We start from the raw sequence: 17,972 nt of genomic DNA, 5'->3' as shown, positions 1-17,972 counted from the left end.
CCACTGAGCCAAACTGGTTAGGGCAGGAGATTTTTTCATAGCAACATAAATCTATCTTAAGTGAATTATATTAAGCAAATGATGTTATAAATATCCAAATGGCCTTTGGCAGAAAAACGTTTCCCCACCCCTGATCTAAAAGGTAATACCTGTTCCTCTTAACCAGTGACCCTCCGTGTCCTACTGGAATGCTCTAGTGCAGTGGTTCTCAACCTTCTGGCCCTTTAAATACAGTTCCTCCTGTTGTGACCCAACCATAAAATTATTTTCGTTGCTACTTCATAACTGTAATGTTGCTACTGTTATGAATCGTAATGTAAATATCTGATATGCAGGATGGTCTTAAGCGACTCCTGTGAAAGGGTCGTTCGACCGCCGAAGGGGTCGTGACCCACAGGTTGAGAACCACTGCTCTAGCGCCTACCTCTGAGGATTAGAGAAAGTAAAGTAAACTGCTTAGCACAATGCCTGGTTCATAGAAGATATTCAATAAATGTTAATGCTAACAATAATTCTAACTGCAGTAATTTTTTGTTGTTGATGATGTTGACAGTTCATGATTTACTGCTTTTTAGACAACACTGGATTTCTTGATTTAAAATTATTTTCCAAATAGAGGGACAAAATAGTATGTTATGCTTTATTAATACTTCTTTAATGACTGGCAGGGTTGCACATTTGTTCGTATGTTTATAGGACATGGAAACAGTGACACTGACTGTGTTTGTGTGATATCTGTTACCACAGTAACTGAGGCAGTGAGCTCTAAAGGGAGTGTGTGGTTTTCATGAGCCCGGCCCCGGCTTACGCCTTATGAGAGCCAGAGGTTGGAGCAGCCTGAGGCGGTACGATCTGAGGGCTGGGTGCATCTGGTGCTCGTTCCGCTGTGGCTTCTTTATTGTGGTAGCTGTGACTGTGGCTCCAGGAGTCGCCTTCGTGAAGTGTGGCGCGTGATGACAACTGGAAGAAGGGGAGGAGTAAACGTGGCTACAGATGCATGAGTACAGTAACGGCCACGTGGAAAACGCCTGTGCATGTTTGGGGATGAGTTGGAGCCTGGAGCAGTGAATTTCAGGAAACCACTAATTGGGGCGGGTCCTCTGGAGAGGACAGGCTGAGTCAGACCCGGTCCAGGGAATGTGAGCCTGTCAGGAAGTCCATGTCCTCAGGCTGCACCAGCAGTAGGCACTCCACATGCCAGCTCCTTCCTGCAGGGGATGAGAAAAGCATTGGTCGGTGTATCAGGATGTTTGTTGTCCTCTAGAATGAGTATTTATTGAGCTGGGATAGTATGGTGCAATGGTGCAGACATTCAGAGTATATTCTATAGCCAAGCTTTCTGCGTTCAAATCTGGCCTGTGTTCCTTATCTGTGTGAGCATGGGAAAGTACTTCACTTCTCTGTGTCTTGGCTTCCTATTCTTTTTTTAAAAAATATATTTTTATTGATTTCAGAGAGGAAGGGAGAAGGAGAGAGAGAGAGAAACATCAACGATGAGAATCATTGATCGGCTGTGTCCTGCATGCCCCGCACTGGAGACCCAGCCCTCAACCCAGGCATATGCCCCTGACCGGAATCGAACCTGCAACCCTTCAGTCCGCAGGCCAGCGCTCTATCCACTGAGCCAAAGCCGGCTAGGGTGTGTCCTGGTTTCTTATCTCTAATATGGGGTGGAAATAACACTTCCCACATAAAATTCTTACGAGAATTCAATGAGTTAATAACATTTTATCTAACGTACGGTGCACATTTTCCGCATTTGAAATTCTGGTATGTTTTACATTTTAGAATTAGAATTATTTTCTTATAAATAAAGAATATACATACAAATACTCATGCATCTTAGGACTCATGGTGTTCTGTATTTGAGGAAATGTGTTATTCGTAAAGCATTAAACTTGATTTGGTAATGGAAAATGCTACTGTTAGCTACCATTTACCGGGCTTTATAATCACAACCAGATCCTAAAGGCCCCACTAGACCTGAAAGGATTCATTTATTGCAAACCCCATATCCTTGTACTGTGAGAGTTCTGTAAAGCAAAACAAAACCCCAAATAAGAAGGCAGAAGATATATCCACAAAGAGTCACATGAACTTTTGGTCTTTTGGGGCCTCAGGGCTGTATTGGGTGACTTTCTAGGTTACCTTTCCTTATTTCCCTTCATTGACCTCCCAGGCCCGGCCACACCCTCTGCTTTCCTATCAGACCAATGGGTCACCTATTTCAAATCCTGGCCTCTCCTCTCTTCCCGTGCTATTCTTTTCCGTTTCAGTCAGCTAATGCTCTGTCCACATCCTAGACCTTATACTTACTCAAGAGAGCTTTAACTTTGAAGTGTTAAGTGATAGCACCCAGTTTCTGTCCACCATTCTATCATTCCAGCTTTCTCCCCGCGTTCTCCGAAAACACAGATCCCTTTTCTCCCTCAGGGGCTTGACTCCAAGCATCTTTCTCCAAGGCTACCAGCCGTTCTGTCTTCACTTCCTTCTTATGACACTGATTCTGTCTGTGATCTATGTATCCCTTCCGGAACATTCTTCATGATGCTCTTCCTTTCTTTACCTCATCACCACCCATAGCAGCCACCTGACAAAGCCCTGGCCCTGCAGATATCCAAACACCTGCCCCCTATCTATATCTGAACTAAAGACGCTATTGGAGAAAATGGCACACCTGTCTAGGATCTGCCGCTGTGACTTTTGGTCTCTAATTCCAGGTGGGCCCTGCACACTGCCCTCCCCCCAACCCCACCCCCCACCCCGACCCTAATATGTGTCCCTAGCCTGTACTGTTGTTCAGTTTGCAGCAGCTGCTTTTTCAAATCATGTTCTACTGCTTCAGAACTTGTAGTTCTTTTCCCGTCTGAACGTGTGACCTCACTTAAAAGCTGTGAAGAGGCTGCAGAGCACGGTGGGAGGTGGATTGGAAGTGGTCAGGACTCCCGCGTGCTGCGAAGCAGTCATGTGACCTGTTCTCCTCTTGTGTCTCCCCTGGGTGCTGGCCAGAGATGCTCCATGCTGTAAAGCAGTTACTAGTAAGTCATTCTATTTGGGTATTAGTTTCTGCCTGTGTTCTTTGAGGGAGGGGAGCTGGACTAAGTGACTTCTGAGACTCTATCTTTAAGGTTCTGTGATTTTATGATTTAAGTTTTTTTATATATGTTTTTTCAAACCAGATTTCATCTTCAGATAGACTCTAGAGCAGTGGTCGGCAAACTGCGGCCCCTTGAGTGCGGCTCTTCCACAAAATACCACATGCGGGCGCGCCCGTACAGTGCGATTGAAACGTCGTGGCCACACACAAGGGGCCAAAGAGCCGCATGTGGCTCGCGAGCCGCAGTTTGCCGACCACTGCTCTAGAGACTAGGCCTGATAATGCTATTAAGTAAAGCAGGAACGGTCTCACTTATAGGAACCTGTAAGGCACGTTACCTTTTGATATGACAAACCGATTCTCTTTCTATTTTATTATTTTTGAACTAGTGAAATGACTTCTTATGGTTTGGTCGATCATTTATTTTATCAATAGGAAGGAGGAGAGACGAAGAGTGTCTGGTTTCCGTAATAGTTAGGCTTTGCCTTGAACCTCAGCCTGGGGCTTCTGAGAAAGACGGACGTGCTTCCGGACCAGGTTCTACTGCAACGGGTGGGGGTGGGCGTGGGGCGTGTGGGCCAGCAGGGCCTGGAGCTTTGCTGCCAGACCAAACCGAACGTCTCTATGAAACGAGCTGATACCCTTCACATGCTTGCAGAGGCTGCCATTTCTAAAACGATAATCTGGCTGGTTATGTTGGGGGTTTTCTGGTAAAATGGGATTTCCTCAAAGAGCTTGCCATTTTTCTTTTTTTCCCCCCATCTGAAATCCCTTCTACATATTCCCAGAATTTGAACATAATTTCTGGATTCTGAAATTTTAGCGAAACTGCGGTGGGGCAAGAAGAACCCAGTTCCTGCGTATAAGCTCTTGGCTCAATGCAGTTAGCCTTTGTGGCCTCGTCAGCGTGGGCAGAGCAGAGCTTGGAGTTAACAAACGGAGGAGCAGGCTTTTTACAACCCGGGCAAATGCATCACTTTCCACCTCGCAGACATCGTTGTTTGAGGATAACACGGGTGCTTGGCTGTACGTCAGAATCACCCGGACGGCTAAAACCCCAGTGCCTGGCGTGCATCTCACACCCATTAAATCTGTCTCTGGGCTGGGGTCCACGTGTAGTTTTTAAGCCTCGCCAGGTGATTCTAATATGTAACCAAGGTTGAGAAGCACTGAATAAAGCCTTTATAGGGGAGGATTAAATTGGTTGGCTGGAGGAGAAGTCTTGGCTTTCAGAAGTGAGCTATTGTGTCTCCAGTTGAACTGTGGCTGATTTTGACTTTCGTAACACAGTAGCAAGAGCCGAGGTGGCCAGCTGCACAGGACTGATTTTTCAGAAGTGTTTTTACAACCTGTGAGTAGCAGCTGTTTCGCCTGTGAGTGAGCGTATACTTCTTTCCTATGCTCTGTCAGGAGTGTTCCTCCCTCTGTACCAGAATGGAAAGTGGGAGATGTGTACATTTGGGAGATGTGTGTTGTTTCCATTTCATTTGGTGCCTTATTCTTTCTGTTCATTTTGGAAAACTAGATAATCGACTTCCTCATAGCTGTTTCCGTGAGAAATTATCTAAAAAAAAAATCAGATTACATGGGGGGAAATAAAGCTAAAACTACCATGGTAAAACTAAACCTTCAGATTTTAGAGAAGACGTTAAACTGAAATGTGTAGAAGCAGTATTTTGGGGATGATTGTTTCTGTCTGTGTGCACACAGTCTTCAATTTCTATAAATTGAAGTGGCCTGTTGTACAGTTTCCACTAAAAGTGCTAAGAGATCTTAGAGTACGGTTGCCAGATAAAATACAGGATGTCCAGTTAAATGTGCACTTCAGATAAATAACGAATAATTACTTAGTATAAGTACATCCCCTATACTGCATGAGGCCTACTTATACTAAAGAAGTATCTGTTGTTTATCTGAAGTGCACATTTAACTGAGCATCCTGTAATTTTATTTTCTGAATCTGGCAACCCTGTGGAGGTTGGACCAGAGGGCAGAGAAATGTCCATTTTTTCTGAGCTGGATCTCCTTGATGTGACCTTACCTCTCACCATGTTCCTACAGAGAAGCTACTAAGCTTTCCATCTCAAATGCTCGCTGTGCTGGCTTTTCTATATGTGTACTAGGTCTTCTCATCTTGGTCTTAGGATTGAGAAATGGCAGATTTAAAAATAGCTACACACACACACACACACACACACACACACACACACACATACACCAATTCTTAAATTCTGAATAGTATAAGTAACGTGAGTTAAGACCTTACAGTTACATGGCTTTCCATCCCAAACTCTCACTTTTTTTGTTATTTTTCCTTCTATGTCTAATAACTTTTCTTATCTTTGATGAGAAGAGACTTGAAAATAGCCACAAAAGTCAGTTCTTAAATTCTGCATGGTGGAAGTAATGCAGGTTAAGACCTTATACTTAATAGGCACCAAGCCCAGTGGCAGGTGCAATATGTTTTCATTTGGAGTACTTTTCCACCATGTGGGAGACACAAGTGTCCTGTCTCCCTTAGAAACCTGTGCAGGTGGCCTGGCCTCCTGGGTACTTGTCTGGCCTGGTTTACTAGAAAATTCCACTCTCATTCGAGTGAAAGCTGGCTGGCTTTCACCTGCCTCTCCAGAGACTGCCCTTCACCCCCCTCACCTCCCACCCCACCCCAAGTTCATTTTCTCAGCGTCAAATAAAGGGCCCTGTCAGTTACTGAGTCAAGGCACCTTCTACAGAGCAGGGAACTTCTCCCAAAGTTTTCAGTCAAGGCAACTAATGCTTATATGCTTTCTTTTCTTTTCTTTTTTTCTGTTTTGGTTTTTTATTAGGATTTTATATATTCATTCTGTTGGAGGTAGATAATTTGCCTCACTAACTATAAAGCTAAACCTAGTCTTGTGTAAAAAAGTCTATATGTGAAATTTTGGATATGTCATTACCATTTATAGAAGAGAATCCTGAATACTTTCAAACTAATAGAAAAATAACAAAGTGAATGTACACTTGTATATTAGCCATCTACATTTAAACAGTTGCCATATTTTCTTCAGACTTTTAAAGCCAGTGGCCGAGGGCCCCCCACCCCCCTTTTAAATCCCTCTCAATCCAATTTCTCTGCTTGTCTCCCCAGAGATAGCCACTTTCCCAAGGTTTGTGTGGGGGTCACCACCAGGCAGAACTTGGGGTGGTGCCATTCACAACCAACCTATGTGGCCCTAGACAATGCATAGCACGGGGTTCCTAAACCCTGTACAAATGGTATTGTTGCAGGAGGACTGGGTGGGTGGAATCCTCCGTTGCAGTGGGAGTGGGGTTCTTGGAGTTCCGCTGGAATAAGGATTTGTGAAGGCCCCATGGGAGGATGAGAGATGTTGTAGAAAGCTTTATTTGTGTGGGATTATATCCCTCGGGTTCAAAAGTCCCGTATCCCTTAAACCAGTCCTGAAGAAGGTGCCGCTGGGCGTTTAGTAGAGCTAAAAGCAGGGCCAGTGTCCAGAGTTTCCATTCCAGAGTGGAGTCGAGTCTGATGTAGCATCAGGCTAGATTTAGTCCATTTGTCCATTGTGTGGGTCCCACATGGCCCTGGGCCATGTGAGCGAGTGCAGGGGAGCGTGCCCCCTGCAACCGGAGTCCCAAGAGAGCAAGAGGGCCAAGAGCGCAAAAGAGAGAAGTGTCTTTGTTCAGGAGTTAAAGATCTCAGATTCCAGGCCCTTGCCATGGCCACGCCTTTTTTGGCCACTGACTCCCTCCCAGGTGTGACTGACAGGTAAGCATCTCCCCATGTCACCCAGACTTACTGGGCATGTGTCTATTGTCCAGTCCCTTCCCCCGGTCATCTGTGGGGAACAGTCTTGGAGAATGTTACTGCAGCTTCCTGTCAAAGCTGTGTAAATGCATGCCTGTGTTATCTACTCTCCCCTTTGCTCCCTTCCTGTTAAATAGTAACCAGGTTATTATAATGGTATCAGGATCACCTTTTAAATTTTGACAATCATATCATTGTAAATAATACCAGTTTGTCTCTTCCTTTCCAGTTTTTACATCTCATTTCTCTTCGTATTGCATTGTTCCAGACTTCTAGTATATAGGAAAATAAGAGTGATGGTGGGTATTCTTAACCTTGTTTCCTGAAGCTTCACTGTTACATTTGAAGTTTGCTGAAAATTTTTGATTGATAGTTGTGGATCTGATTCCCTTCTATTTTAAGTTAGCTAAGAGTTGTTTTTTAAATATCAAGGATGAGTGTTGAGCTTTATCAAGACATTTTTCTTTATCATTTTGTACCATTTGGAGATATAATGGTTTTCCTCTCTTAGTATATTAATATGGTATATACCACCGATACAATTTTCAGATAATATGTATCAAATCTTGCATTCTTAGAATAAACTCTGCATAGTTGTATGGTTTGTTTACTTTCATAAACTTCTGATTTAGATTTGCTAGTTTTAGTTTTTTTCTCATTTTCAGTCTATCCTTTTATTGTTTTTGAAATCACATTATAGAAAAAGAACATCATCTGTATGATAATATTACTTTGAAATATTTTTTTGACAGACAACTGTTTAGTTTTTATTTCATAATCATAAACTTAACTCTGCAATCCAGCTAGACTGGGTAAGGGTAAGGAAATTATGGGACCCAATGAACCATGGCAAGAGCACAAAGATTATAGAACATTCCAAGCAAATCGGGGTGAAGGGGTGCTCTCCTGAGCTACAGAAGGAATGGTGGTCTGATGGCTAAGATAAAACACAAGTCAAATTTATTAGAGTTGTCCACAGTCAGCAATGGTGATCTTCTTGCTGGTCTTGCCATTCCTGGACCCAAAGCATTCCATGGCCGTCACAATATCCATGCCTTCTTTCACCTGGCGAAGACCACATGCTTCCCATCCACACACTCAGGCTTGGCAGTGCAGATGAGAAGCTGGGAACCGTTTGTGTTAGGTCCAGCATTTGCCAAGGACAAGATGCCAGGACCTGTATGTTTCAGGATGAAGTTCTCATCCTCAAATTTCTCCCCATAGATGGACTTGCCGCCTGTGCCGTTATGGCGTGTGTGGTCACCACCCTGGCACATAAATCCCGGAATAATTCTGTGAAAGCAGGAACCTTTATAGTCAAATTCTTTCTCCCCAGTGCTTTTCTGCTGTCTTTGGAACTTTGTCTGCAAACAGCTCGAAGGAGACGCAGCCTAAGGGCTCGCCGTCAATGGCGATGATGAAGAACACAATGGGGTTCACCATGGCTGGTCACGGTGGCTCCGGGGTGGCGGCATCTGCAAAGCAATTACTTTGAAATCTTTTGATGAATTGTTTCAATGAATCATCAATATTTTGCAAATATATGCCCCTGAAAAGGATGCATGTTGTCACTTGTTGGGTTCTGAGATATATATGATCAAGATTGTTAATTGTGTTAATCACTGTTTTCATTTGCTTGATCTGTCAATTTCTAATAGAATGGTACTACTTATCTTCTATTGATTTACTTGTTAATTTTGTTATATTTTTGTCAGTTTTTACTTGATATATTTTAAGGCTAAGATGTTAGTTGCATTTAAGTTCATGATTATACCCACCAGCTAAGTTAAGAAATAAAACATTAGAAATACATTTAAAATTTCCTATGTACCCTCTACCTTCACCTTAGGTGAACTTGTTTATTAATCCTATGCACTTCTTAATACTTAGGTGTAAAATCCCCAAACAATATATAATATGGTTATGTGTTTGAAATGGCATCTTGCTGTGTGTGTCTTGCAGCAACTTTTTCTTTCAATATTATTTGTTTGATTACCTGTGTTGGTATGTATAGCTCTAATTCATTCATTTCAGTGCATCACTTTGAGTGAATATGTCACTCAGTATTTGCTTACCTGTATTGCTGTTGATGGAAATTTAAGTTTACTCCTATTTTTTACGGTTTGAAACAGTGCGTTCATAAGTGTCCTTTTAAACCTTGGTGTTCATGTGTAAATAAATCCCTCACTGGGGCTAAACTTTAGAGTAGGTTTTCTGGTTTTATTTATGTACACCTTTAAACTTAGTAGATATTGTCAAAATGATCTTTAAAGTGATTCTAAACAACTCTCCTATCAACAGTGTGTGGAATTCTCAATCTCACTCTTTCTCACCAGCACATAGTGTTAGCAGACTTTTTTGCAAGCATTTTTTATTAACAAAAGATATTAAAATAGTCAAATTCAAATGAACTACCCAGACTTTTTAATATTTGCAAATTTGATAGGTATGAAGTGACATCCACTGTAGTTTTAATTGCATTATCCTGAGGACCAGTGAAGTTGCATATCTTTTTATATGTTTATTAGCCGTTTATAATTTACTAGGGGCCTGGTGCATGAAGATTTGTGCACAGGGGGCGGGTAGTGTGTGTGGGGGGTCCCTCAGCCCGACCTGCACCCTCTCCAACCTGGGAGCCCTCAGGGGAGCCCTCTCCAATCCGGGAGTTTCTGTCTGTCTTTGCAATCACAGGAACAAATTGTCTGAGACCCCCCAACCCAGTTTGGTTTGTTGCTCACAGAATAATAGAGGCCTTTTTTTTTTTCTTTGCTTCCTTGGTGGAGATTTCCTGCAAGTTTCAGGATATCTTCCCTTTAATTGTTCCTAGACACTCTGATTTTACTTATGTCTCTCACCTTTGCTTTCCCTCCACCCCCCACCGCAACAGTCACTTGCTCCAGGCTCACTTTGCTCTAGTGCAGTGGTTCTCAACCTGTGGGTCACGACCCCTTTGGGGGTCGAACCACCCTTTCACAGGGGTCGCCTAAGACCATTGGAAAACACATATATAATTATATATTGTTTTTGTGATTAATGACTATGCTTTAATTATGTTCAATTTGTAACAATGAAATTGGGGGTCACCACAACATGAGGAACTGTATTAAAAGGTCACGGCATTAGGAAGGTTGAGAACCACTGCTCTAGTGCCTAGGACCGTGGTTGGCAAACTGCAGCTCACGAGCCACATGCGGCTTTTTGGCCTTTTGATTGTGGCTCTTCCTAAGCCTTAGGAGTACCCTAATTAAGTTAATAACAATGTACCTACCTATATAGTTTAAGATTAAAAAATTTGGCTCTCAAAAGAAATTTCAGTCGTTGTACTGTTGATATTTGGCTCTGTTGACTGATGAGTTTGCCAACCACTGGCCTAGGAGATCCATCTGCCACCAGAACTACGATTCCCAGCATTCCTGGTGCTCCCCATGCTCTGGGCTTTTGCTTCGGGTCCTGGGGCTGCCATCATAACTACTGTTCCCAGAATTCCTGGTGCTCCCCACGCTGGGAGCGACCAGGGGGGAGCCACGGCCCCCCCAAGCCTCCGGCTCTCCTGGTCTGCTCTCCACCCGGTGACCGAGGGAGCCACGTCCCCCCAAGGGAGTGACTGAGGGAGCCATGTCCCCCCAAGATGCTGGCTCTCCCGCTTCTGCTGTACGCCCGGCTCCTGTGTATGGAAATTAAGCCACCATCTTTGTTGGGTTAATTTGCATATTCACCCTGATTGGCTGGTGAGCATAGTGAAGGGATGGTCAGTTTACATGTTTCTCTTTTATTATATAAGGATTTTCTATGAATGTACTGTTCTTTTGCTCATTTTTATATTGATTGCTTTTCAAAAATTTTTTATAGTACTTGCTTGTTCTGAAAACTAATCTTTTGTTGGTCATATGCTTTGCAAATGTCTTCTCCATTTATGTATGTGGCTTATTACTTTTTTTAAAAAAAAAAAGCTTTTTAAAAAAATTATTGATTTCAGAGAGGAAGAGAGAGAGTTAGAAACATCAATGATGAGAGAGAATTATTGATTGGCTGCCTCCTCCATACCCCACACTGGGGATCGAGCCCATAATCTAGGCATGTGCCCTGACTAGGAATTGAACCATGACCTCCTGGTTCATAGGTTGACACTCAACCATTGAGCCACACTGGCCGGGCTGTGGCTTATCACTTTCTAATGATATCTTTTAATATACCAAATTTTGGTAATTTTAACATAGTTGGGTTTAAAAAATGTTTTCCTTGCCCTGGCCGGTGCAGCTTGATGGTTAGAGCATAGGCCTGCAAACTGAAGAGTCTTGGGTTCAATTCCTGGTGAAGGACACGTACCTGGGTTGCAGGTTCATCCCTGCCTTGCTTGGCTGGCAACTGATGGATGTCTCTCTCAAGTCAATGTTTCTCTCTCCACCTCCCTCCCTTCCTTCCACTCTAGCTAAGAATCAATGAAAAAAAATTATCCTCAATGAGATTAACAACAACAACAAAAAAAATCTTCCTTTATTTTTTTAAAAAATACCTTACTTAAGAAATCTAATGTTCTGGCCCTGGCCAAGTAGCTCAGCTGGTTAGAACATCGTCCCAGTATGCCAAGGTTGCAGATTCACTCCCCGGTCAGGGCACATGCAAGCATCAACCAGTGAATGCATAGATACATGGAACAACCAATTGAGTTTTCTTTCTCTCTCTGTCTCTCTCTCTCTCTCCCCCTCCTTCTATCCCTTTTTCTCTCTCTAAAATCAATTAAAAAGAAAAGAAATTTAATGTTCTTCCAAGGTTTTTTCTGTTAGGCTTTCACAGTTAGATTTTTAATCCTCTGGGATTGATTCTTTTTAAAGTATGAATATTTTTCTTAAATCTGGATTAAAAAAATAATCTATTTCCCCCCCCCCCCCACAAACTTCAGTGCAATCTCAGATCACACAGTCAGTTTCCATAGGTGCATGTCTCTTTTTTACAGACTTTCTTTTCTTCTATTTCATGGTTTACTCTGTTATCCTTATACCAGTGCCAGTTTCCTAAGTATGATTTGTCCATATTCTCCTTTTCTTGTTCTGTGCTACATTTTTATTCTTCTTCAGCATTTTCTTTTATTCACACATCCTTTCCTTGACTGTGCTAGAGTTTATTCAGCTCTTGAGCTTTGAATTTCAATGACTGTATTTTACATTTCTAAATTTTATAGTCACCCACTGTTGTTTTATTTTGCTTTCACAGTTGTTCCTGTCATTATTATTTGTAACTAGAGGCCCAGTGCACAAAATTCGTGCACTTGGGGAGGGGGAAATTCCCTCAGCCCAGCCTGTGCCCTCTCACAGTCTGGGAGCCCTCGGGGAATATCTGACTGATGGCTTTGGCCCCGCAGGAGCAGGCCAAGTCAGTCAGTTGGACATCCTTAGCGCTGCCGTGGAGGTGGGAGAGGCTCCTGCCACCGCCCCTGCACTCGCCAGCTATGAGCCTGGCTTCTGGCTGAGCAGCACTCCCCCTGTGGGAGTGCACTGACTACCAGGGGGCAGCTCCTGCATTGAGTGTCTGCCCCCGCTGGTCAGTGCACGTCATAGTGACGGGTGGTTCTGCCATTCAGTTGATTTGCATATTAGCCTTTTATTATATAGGATGGTTGTTATCCTTTTATCTTTGGAAGGATTCTAAAAATTAAAATATTTCATTTTTTAACATTTAAAATTTGTTTTGTGTGATTTCCTGTCTCAGTTTTTTTGTTGTCTGTCTTGACATCTAGGTTCCTTCATATGTATTTCAAGTTTGGATTGAAGGCTCATGACATGTAGGATGCCTTAAAAAAAGAAGTCTCCTCTTCCCCTTTACATTTGTCTGTTTTGCAGTAGCCTCCCCTGGTCCTTGCAAGACCCCCAGCCCAGAAGGTGGTCTTACAATGGTGTTTGGGGTTCCCAGCCCCAGGTGGTGAGGTGGATGTTGCAGATCTAGTCACTGGGGACAGGAATGGACAGGGTCTGGAGATGGCTCTTAATCCCTGTCTTTAACTTCCTATTTAAGTCCCCGGGTAGTAGTTGACAGCAACTTCTAGCTTCCTCTACCATCTGGGAACCCCACTCTGTCCCTTTTCCTAAGCCACAAGCCTGGCCCTGGTTTCCTGCCCCACAGGGCCCCTTTCAGCCCCTGTTCTCTGCAGTAACCTAACTCCAGCCACCTGCCTGCCTCTGGAACTGGGGCGCAGCAGGCCCAGAGCTTCCGGCCCAGAGCACCCCTTTGCTGCTTTGTTCCATTGCTGTTTCTTGGAAATGTTACTCTGTTTGGTACTTGCCTATGACTAAACTTTCTTGCTTCATATTTTAGATTTCATTGCTATGCAGACTTAGGAAGGAATGAAAAAGGGTGAACCTATAACAACTGGGTGTCTCTTGGGTCACTTTTAACTTTGGAAATGTGGTTGTAAATATCTCTTACTGGTTCTAATTTCTCTCATATAGCTACCATATCCATACTAGTTTATCCTTCATGTAAAATAAAAATGTTCATTTCATAGCTGTGGTGCACCCTCATCTCTCCCTACCTGGCCGCCCCTGCCAACTCCAAGGTTACTGTGCCACTTGGTAGCAAGTTTTTGTTTAAATATCAAGTATTGTGTCTGCCACCTAGTGGCAGGCATTGGATAGACTAAATGTTTTTCTGACAAGTTTTGTGCCTCTTGTAGATGTTTTGTGGCTTTTATTTATTTTATTTAGTTTTACTTTTTTTTTTTCCCAATTACAGTCTACATTAAATATTATTTTGTATTAGTTTTCAGGTGTACGGCATAGTGGTTAGACAATCATATACTTTACTGCATACATAAAACTACATAGATAGAAAAGGGAATATACGTTTATCTGAGCTTGTGTCCCTGGAGTTCTAAACTTCTTCGCATCCCTATTTTAACAGACTAGAAAATAAATGTAGAGGAGAAGCAAAAATGAAAAGATAGGTTATCGAAGTGTTGGCAGCTAGAAGTTGATTTAATGACTGTTTTCTCCATGGTAAGCTGTCCATCAAATGGTTTTGGCCTTTAATACTTACCTGGGGAATCCAGGTAAAAATCAAAGAGACAGAGGCATGAACTTGCTGACCTTTGTATATATTTTATACCAGCATCCTAGTACATAAAGACTCAATTATTATTCTGAGATAATTTTTTTATATAAATGATATAAATGTGTTGCTCTTTCCCTGCTTCATTTATCCTCTTCTCTTGAGTCCTGTCTGTTTGTATTGGTTGGTGAGACTCCATTCCAGTTATTTTAAGCCTCCAAAATGGTCTGATCTTCCAAAGTAAACCCAGCTAGACATTTAACAAATGTGTTCATCAGCTATTGCTGCAATAATGCTGTGTGGCAAACTATGCTAAAACCTAGTAGCTTCTAACTACCACCCTAACTCATTATTCTGTAATCTTTATTCTTTCATCATTTTTCTTCTGGACTCTCAAAATGAGTATTCTACAAGTGAAGGCATTAGCTTCCTGCTTCTACGTGCTGCCCAGGCAGCCTATTGCATCATCTTTGTCAGGAATGGGGATGTGTTTTCTTGCCAGCTGTCACTCTGGGGCTGTTGGTAAAAGTATTTATTTGTTTAAGGAGGAGATGAATCAGTATTTCCTGGGTGTTAGCGTTGTGATGATCTCCTTTATCAAGCTGTTAATTAGTCATAATCATATCTGTCACACCCTTACAGGCACAATTTACACAAAATTAATCATTTCAAAATATATTCTCTGTAATTTCTATTTAGAATGTAGATGTTGTTCCCAAGGGCCATCCGTTTTGCAAGAAGGTTGATTTAGCTAACCTTCCTTTGCATACTTTGTAGAGGCTGAGGATTGATTAAGGTTTAGCTATTGATCATCATATGGTTTAGGACTCAACATTTATATGACTCACATTTACTAAATTGTCCTCTTATTATATGAATCTAGAGACTCTCTGGTGCCTATGTAATATTCTTTATTTGATATACTAGTGGCCTGTTGCACGAAGATTCAATAGGCCTTCCTTCCCCTGTCTGCCAGCACCGGTTTTCCTCCAGCACCCGGGACCCAGGCCTTTGGTCCGGCCGCAGCAGCGAGGCTTGGCTTCTCTGCTCCGGCTGCTCCCAGCCCCTCCTTTTTTTTTTTTCCAGCTCCTCGAGTGGAGGCCAGGGCTGGTTAGAAGCCTGGGTCGACCCTCGCGACCCAGGCCCCCAGCCACTCCTTGAGCAGAGCCCAGGCCCCCAGCCCCTCCTTGAGCAGAGCCCAGGCCCCCAGCCACTCCTTGAGCAGAGCCCAGGCCCCCAGCCCCTCCTTGAGCAGAGCCCAGGCCCCCAGCCCCTCCTTGAGTGGAGCCCAGGCCCCCAGCCCCTCCTTAAGTGGAGTCCAGGGCCAAGGGGAAGCTTGGCTTCCTACGTCACTGGGAGCAACCCAAGCCTCCTGCTCGCTCCAGCTCCGTAGCCACCACCATCTTCAGTCATCTTCAGTCTTCGCTCCACTTTGAGTATGCATATTAACCGCCATCTTTGTTGGGTTAATTTGTATAGTTGCTCTGATTGTCTAGTGTGTGTAGCAGAGTGGCAGAGTGATGGAGTGATGGTTAATTTGCATGTTTCTCTTTTATTAGTGTAGATGATAATAACCAGAGCAATCATATTTCTTATATTGTAATGTTAAAGTATACATGAAAATGGCATAAAACACAGAGGTTAAAAAAAAACTTTTCGTCGAATGCCTATGTGACACCACCTTGCTCAATCTATCATGACCTAACTCAGTTTCTCTTCTCCTGGGTACCACTTATCCTGACTTTTGTTAATATTATTTTCTTTTCTTTTCGAGTTGCTTTTTATTTATGTGTACCTAGGATTAGGATTGTTGGGTAGGGAGTAGGCATATTTTTCACTTTATTAAAAAAAAAGCCCAACATTTTCCATAGGGATTGTACCAATTTGCACTCCTGACACTTGTGTATGAAAGTTCCTATTGCTCCACATCTTCACCGACACTCAGTTTTGGCCGTAAATATTTCTAATGAGAATGAGCACCTTTTAACTTATTTATAGATTATCTATATGTCCTCTTTTTAGAGCACCTATTGACATTTTTTACCTATTTTTCATTTTCTATAATTTTGTAGGAATTATTGATTATATATATATATATATATATATATATATATATATACATATATATATATATATACACACACACACACACACATATATATTTATAGTATTATTTGTCTCAAGTATATTCTCCTTCTCTGTGGCTTGCCTTTTCTTTCTCTTATGGTGTGTTTTTATTAAAAGAAGTTCTTAATTTTAATGTAGTGAAATTTATTATTATTTTTAAAATATGTAATGCAGTTTGAATCAAATTCTTCTCTAGTCTGAGGTTTCAAAAAACTATGCTATATTTTCTTATAAAACAACTAGAGGCCCGGGGGTAGGGGGGGGGTCCCTCAGCCCGACCTGTGCCCTTGCAGTCTGGGACCCCTCGGGAGATAATGACCTGCTGGCTTAGGTCTGCTCCCAGGTGGCAGAGGGCAGGCCCAATCCCTAGGTGCAGCCCCTGGTCGGGCTCAGAGCAGGGCTGATTGGGGAGTTGGGGCACCGCCTCTGTCATGCACAGAGCAGGGCAGATCGGGAGGTTGCAATGCCACCCTCAGTCACGCTCATGGTAGGGCTGATTGGGGGGTTGGGACACCGCCCCCTGTCACACTCAAGGCAGGGTCCATGGGAAGGTTGTGGCGCCACCCCCTGTCACGCACAGAGCAGGGCCAATCAGAGGGTTGGGGCGCTGCCCCCTGTCACTCACAGAGCAGGGCCCATCAGGGAGGTTGGGGCTCCATACCCTGTCACGCACAGAGCAGGGTCGATCAGGGGGTTGGGGAGCTCCCCCTGTCACACACAGAGCAGGGCCGATCAGGTGGTTGGGGAGCTCCCCCCGTCACTCACAGAGTAGGGCCGATAGGGGAGTTGGGGCACCGCCCCATGTCATACACAGAGCAGGGCGGATCAGGGGGTTGGGGCACTGCACCCTGTTACACTCAGGGCAGGGCCAATGGGGAGGTTATGGCTCTACCCCGTCACACACAGAGCAGGGGCCGATCAAGGGGTTGGGTCACCGCACCCTGTCACACAGAGCCTCAGGGTGATCAGCGGGTTGGGGAGCTCCCCCCTATCAGGCACAGAGCAGGGCTGATCAGGGGATTGGGGCACCTTCCCCTGTCATGAACAGAGCAGGGCGGATAGGGAGGTTGTGGCCCCGCCCCCTATCACACACAGAGCCGCAGGGTGATCAGCGGGTTTGGGCGCTGCCCCTTGTCATGCTGATCCCGGTGCCGGGAGGCCTCACGGCTCCACTGATCCCAGTGCTGGGAGGCATATTACCCTTTTACTATATAGGATAGAGGCCTGGTGCACGGGTGGGGGCTGGCTGGTTTGCCCTGAAGGGTGTCCTGGATCAGGGTGGGGGTCCCCACTGGGGTGCCTGGCCAGCCTGGGTGAGGGGATGATGGCTGTTTGCAGCCGGTCACACACCCTTCAGGTTGGGGGTCCCCACTGGGGTGCCTGGCCAGTCTGGGTGAAGGGCTGAGGGCTGTTTTCAGGCTGGTGGGTGACTGAAGCTCCCAACCGCTCCTTTTTTTCTTTCGTTTTTATTCTGTGCCAGCTTTAGCTCTGAGGCTCCAGCTCTTAGGCCTCCACTGCTGAAAGCAGGTTTCTGGCCTTTGTTTACCTTCTGTATTTGAAACAATGTTGCGGTCCTGCTGGCTGAAGCCCTGCGACTAAAGCAGGTTTCTGGGGTTTTGTTTAGCTTCTATATTTGTGACAAAGTTGCTTAGAGTTGCAGCTCAGAGGCTGGCAGCGACAGGCAGGGAATGTTGGAGTCCTCCGTCACTGAAGCAAGCAAGCCTCATGTTAGCTTCCAGCTGCCTGGCTGCCGGCCGCCATCTTGACTGGCAGTTAATTTGCATGTCACCCTCATTAGCCAATGGGAAGGGTAGCGGTCGTACGCTAATTACCATGTTTCTCTTTTATTAGATAGGATGATGGCTTTGTTTTTTATAATTTAGCTCTTAATCAACTTAGAATAGA

The 17,972-nt window shown here is 44.0% G+C and overlaps 1 protein-coding gene and 1 pseudogene across 3 annotated transcripts in view; one reads left to right on the top strand and one right to left on the bottom strand.

Annotated features, from left to right (window-relative positions):
• FMN1 (formin 1) overlaps positions 1-17,972 on the top strand; it is a 393,533-nt gene that overhangs the window by 129,324 nt on the left and 246,237 nt on the right. The gene's annotated exons all lie outside the window — the stretch shown is intronic.
• On the bottom strand, positions 7,863-8,374 carry LOC308531156 (peptidyl-prolyl cis-trans isomerase A-like; annotated as a pseudogene). Its single transcript has one exon. The product of its transcript is annotated as a peptidyl-prolyl cis-trans isomerase A-like (transcript).

Source organism: Myotis nattereri, assembly GCF_964212035.1.
Source record: "Myotis nattereri genome assembly, chromosome: 1".
Taxonomy (NCBI): domain Eukaryota; kingdom Metazoa; phylum Chordata; class Mammalia; order Chiroptera; family Vespertilionidae; genus Myotis; species Myotis nattereri.
This window is presented reverse-complemented; position numbering and strand designations above follow the sequence as displayed.